We start from the raw sequence: 5,617 nt of genomic DNA, 5'->3' as shown, positions 1-5,617 counted from the left end.
TATTTTTTTTCCCCAGGAATTCCATTATCTGAGCATAGTTCCCTCTCTGCTGTAAATATCAGTCATTACTGACCAAATGTTCCCTAGGACTGCCTTGACAGAATTTATATAAGAACAAACATAAATTGTTTGGAAAATGATAATGATGAAATTGCCTTTGGAGTTTGGGATGCAGCAAAATGAATTCTCTCATTTGTGCTCCTAGAGTGTACACAATCAGTGTAATGCTCCCAGGAGCCTAATCAATATCTCCCCCTCATGTTTCATATTGAGCGCTGCAGAAACAAACTGAAAAGGGGAAAAATGTTTTGAAATTATTTCACCAGCTCTGGTCATAACAGACAGTCCAGGGGGATTCAGATATTTATATCTGTGGCTTTACTTTGTCATATGTATTTTGTGGGTTGAATGAGAAAGCCAGGTAGGGACACCTTGTACAAGAATAAATTATATAAGGACAGTCTACACTTTAGTGTATGTAAGCATGACAAAAACAGATCCAACTAAATTGTATTCAGAATATTGGAATATGGCCCTGTTTACAGATATTTCCAGGAGGAAACTCTAGATTTTCTGGCTCTTGGCTACCTCAAGAGATGTTGGAAAAAGGTAGGCTGCAATCACATGCAGGGTCAGGTGGGAACAATGGGCTGGCAGCACTGTGACTGCTGCCCTGCTATCTGCACTCTAGTGAGGACACTTGGTGTGGTATTTCCTGTCCTCACCTCTGCACCTGAATCTCCAGCCTTTGGTTTGACCCAGCCCTACCATGGCTTCTCTTCTGAAAGAGCTACAGAAAGATCCGGAAGAGGTAAAGGTGTGTCTTGAAAAGGCCACTAGAAAAAGAGTACACAATGCCCTTACAGATGAAAAATCTAAAATTGAGACAGAAATCAAGAACAAGGTGCAGTCGAAGTCATGGGAAAGCAGACCTACTTGACAATGAAAAGCTAGCAGCTGTGGTTACGCCCATTACAATGAGATACATAGTGAAAATCAATAAGTATGGATGGGATCATTCAGATAAGTTGGTGAGGAATCTACATTGCCTTAGCTGGAGTCCATCAAGTCTCCGCTGGGAACATGCACGTCATTTGATCTTTTGGTAAAGAATCTAAATGTCAAGAGTTACTCCATGATCACGAACAACTTCTTGAAACCCATCTCTGTGGAAGGCAGTTCAAAAAAAGTCACGACTGATACATTTCTTATCTTGTGTAGAAAGAAAGCTGAAAACAGACAGTGGGACTATCTGACTCAGGTTGAAAAAGAATGCAAAGAGAAAGAAAAGCCTTTCTGTGACACTGAAACAGATCCTGTTGAGGAACTGATGACTGTTCTAAAGAAAATTTATGAAGATAGAGATGATGATATGAAGCAAACCATTAATAAAGTCTGGGCAGAATAAAGAGAGAAGCAAGCCAAAGGAGATCAGAATTTTGAGACCTTTTAAGGTCCTTTCTGAAACTGTGAAGGAGCTCTGGTGGTGTAGTGGTTAAGGCATTGGGCTGCTAACAAAAATTCAGTTGTTTGAACTTACCAGCCGCTCCACAGGAGAAAGATGAGGCAGTCTGCTTCTGTAAAGATTTACAGCCTTCGAAACCCAATGGGGGTCACTATGAGTTGGAATTGACTCGATGGCAGTGAGTTGTTTTGTTGTTTTTTTTTTTTTTTGGTGGGGAGAACTGTGATGTGGAAATAATGATATTATTTCTATAATGATAATGAACTACACAGATAAAATTTGACATATCTGTTTACACAGCTTTCTTCCAAGTAAGGACAATGCATTCTCTATTTCCTATCAGAAGGTTTATTTATATATGTTTATTAAACACTTGCTCAAAGGGAAAAATAAAAAGGTGTGTTGGAAGGATCCATTATACCTTATGTATATAGATAAATGCACTTTGAAAATTACACACATGCAAGGTGAGATTCTCTTGAGACTATGACAAAATAACCTACAGGCATTTAGACTAAACACATATTTTGGAATATTTATGTTTGCTATGGCTTGTTTCTCAGAATTCCTGCCTCTCCTGCAAATAGTTAACTTCTTTTGGGCGATGTAGGAAATAGGGTATAAAAACCACAACAAAACAATACCTAAGTGTTATGACCTTTACTGGGTGGTTGCCATGATATATCTGTCCTTATTTCATTTCTGTATCTTGAAATTATCATATTCCTGAGTTTGTATCTTGAGGTACAATACCTGGTAAGTTCAATTTGAACCAGAATTAGAACTAAGAACAATATATAATAAGAGAGTTATTTCTTTCACTAACATCTGTTGTTGTTGTTAGGTGCCATCAAATTGGCTCTGACTCATAGTGACTCTATGTACAACAGAAGGAAGCACTTCCTGGTCCTGCACTATCCTCATAATCCTTGCTATACTTGAGCCAATTGTTGAAGCCACTGTGCCAACAGATCTTGTTGATGGTCTTCCACTTTTCCACTGACCTCTACTTTACATAATATCCTTCCTGTCCATCATGGGTGACCCTGGTAGTGTTTAAAATATTGGTGGCATAGCCTCCAGCCTCACAGCAACATGCAAGCCACTATGGTATGACAGACAGATGAGTGGTGGTCACTAACATCTATGAATGTTAAATTTCAGAATAATTCTTGGTCTTTCAAACAAGAATCCCATTTTGGAATCTACCTAGGAGGGAAAAGAAAATATAGGCCATGGATATGTTGGGCTTTTGATTTGAAATTCTTTTGTATCATTTGTGATCACTATTTCATAACAGGAGTATAAAAATATTTTAAAATATTATCTTTGGTGATAAAGTATGAGCTTTAACCCATATAAATTTATGTAGACTAGAAGGCCCATTACAGTGGAACTTACCTTGAACAAAATCAGACATTGCCAGGGGATCTAAAGAGTAATTCAAAATGTGGTTAGCTTTGACTTGTGTGTGGAAATTTTACTTAATGACCCAAATTCCTAGAGATTAAATCAGCCTGCTTTGGAGAGGAAAACTTCCATTGGTTAATTCTCTGTTGATTCCATTTCCTCTCTCTCTCTCTCTCTCTCTCTCTGTGTTTTACTTTTCCAAAACATATGACCAGTTTTATATTCCTTTATACGGTTTGCCCTTTCTCTTATACTTCCTATTGCCGTTTTTATGAATTCTGTGCTTTTATTCAGCTGATGGCTATAAGATAGCCAAGGTCATTAGCTGTTGACTGTGCATTAGAATTAGTTTTCTGAATATAAATTATATCACATAGACCAAGAAATAAATGAAAAAAAAGTATTCTCTCTTGAATAGAGAAAAGTTACTTCATGTTGAAAAAATGTAACTAATTTTGCATATACTATACTTGCAATGATTAATTTTTGCAATTCAAAATACCCTGTGCTATTAAATTTGTGTATGTTAAAGTGAAACTGTTTTCCTGAGATAAGATGCTTCACATTCAATTATGTCAAAATTCCTAATCTATGACTCTTGATTTTAGATTTCATTGTTTGTAAATCTATTGAATTTGTGATAATGTACAACAGAAATGTTTTCAATTATTGGTAATTAAGGCACATGACAGGGAGCCATAGTGAAACAAAAACCAGCTATGAACATTTTAGGCTTTTCACAATATATTGGTGCTTGAAGTAGGAGACTGGAGCGATAAGTTGGTTGTTTTTGTTCTATGCATTTATTGAGTGTGTATGTGGGTTTTGGGTTTTTAAAATTGATAACTTACTATATGGCAGATACTGTTCTAGGTTGTGTGTGTGTGTGTGTGATTTAAGGGAAAGTTTACAGAGCCAATTGGTTTTCTTTTCGATAATTCATACATATTTTGGTTTGTGGGATTCATTGCAATTCCCACAATGTAACAACACTCTTTTCACTTCCTCCCTGTTTTTACCATTTGACTGGGCAATGGGCAAATGCTGGGCCAATTTGATCTTGTATGGTTGATTGTTCTAATGAATGCATACCTTCCTGGCATTACTGTTTACCATATAGGCCTGTCTATCCTTTGGTTGAAGTTGAGCCCTGGGGGGTTGAGTTCGGATACAAGCTTGAAGGGTGTCTAGGGGCCATAGTCTTAGGAGTTCCACCAGTCTCTATCAGACCAGTAAGACTGGTCGTTTTAATGATTTTGAATTTTGTTCTACATTTTTCTCCCACTCTGTCTGTTGTTGCTGTTATGTGCCATTGAGTTGGACCCGACTCATAGTGACCCCTCCTTGGGTTGCCAAGGCAGTATCACTTCAGAAGTAGATTGCCAAACCTTCCTTCCAAGGAGTGGCTGGTGGGTTTGAACCTCCAGCCTTCTGGTTAGCAGTCAAATGCCTTAGGCACTATGCTACCAGAGCTTTAGGACCTCCTACTGTGATCCCATTTAGAGAAATCAGCAGTGGTAGCCAGGTACCATCTAGTTCTTCTGGCCTCAGGGTCATGGATGCTGGGGTTGATGAGATCCATTAGACCTTTGGACTAATTATTTCCTTGTGTCATTGATTTTCTTCAATTTTCTTTGCTCTATATTGGAAGAGACCAATATTTGCACCTCAGAGAGCCACTCACAAACTTTTAAGACTCAGTCACTTTTCACCAAAGTAAGATGTAGAACACTCTTTGTGGATTATGTTATTCCAGTTGACCTTAGCATCCCCCAAGACTCTGTGATCCTGAGCCACCCTGCCAAATGACTTATTTCCTCAAGATATTTTGTTATGACTAAGCAATTTTCCTAACTCTCTGCCCCCTATATGCTGCACTACATTCATGGATATATTTGCAGCACATATAAATACATATGTGGAGATATCCTCAGTCAACATATGTATATTAATGGGATTAATACCCTTTGCATTCCCACCCCTGATCACCTTCAGTGTCTATTTATGTAACCACTTGTAGATTATTGATATTACTGTTACTGCAGGATTGTATATATATTGCCATTCAATTTTGTTGCCTTTAATTCTTGTGCTCCTCCATGCATCTTCTACTGCCTTGATTATATTGTGCTGACTTCTCCCTTTTTGTATATTGCCATTATGTTCAATGAAGTGAATTTGAATCTACCCTCTAGTAGATGCTTGCAAAAGAACATGGAAATTATCGAACATTATTAATATCACATGCAAGTAAAATTTTGGTGAAGATAATTAAAAAATGTTTGCAGCAGTATATTGACAGGGAACTTCAGACATTTAAGTTAGGGTGACAAGAGCATGTAGAATAAAGGATATCATTGCTGACGTCAGATGGATCTTGGCTGAAAGCAAGGACTATCAGAAAGATGTTTACCTATGTTTTATTGACTATGCAAAAGCATTTGACTCTGTGGATCAGAATGAATTATGGATAACATTGCAAAGAACAGGAATTGTAGAACACATAATTGCACTCATGAAGAACTTGTACATAGACCAAGAGGCTGTCATTTGAACAGAGCATGGGGATAGTGCATGGTTGAAATCAGGCAGGTTATGCATGAAGGTTTTCTCATTTCATCATACTTATTAGATCTGCATGCTAAACATCTGTGGCAAGAGGTGATGGGGAAGCTCAATATCTTCAGCCAAAACAAGGCCAGGAGCTGACTATGGAACAGACCATCAACTGCTCATATTCAC

At 37.8% G+C, this 5,617-nt stretch overlaps 1 pseudogene; it reads left to right on the top strand.

The window, feature by feature from the left end:
- The first annotated feature begins 769 nt into the window (after positions 1–769).
- Positions 770–1,453, top strand: LOC103207706 (annotated as a pseudogene).
- The last annotated feature ends 4,164 nt before the right edge of the window (positions 1,454–5,617 follow it).

The sequence above is a fragment of the Orycteropus afer genome, unplaced genomic scaffold (genome assembly GCF_000298275.1).
Source record: "Orycteropus afer afer isolate SDZICR_OR568_19922 unplaced genomic scaffold, OryAfe1.0 scaffold00388, whole genome shotgun sequence".
Lineage (NCBI taxonomy): Eukaryota > Metazoa > Chordata > Mammalia > Tubulidentata > Orycteropodidae > Orycteropus > Orycteropus afer.
Note: the sequence above shows the minus strand (reverse complement) of the source record. Positions and strands in the feature narration are given on the sequence as shown.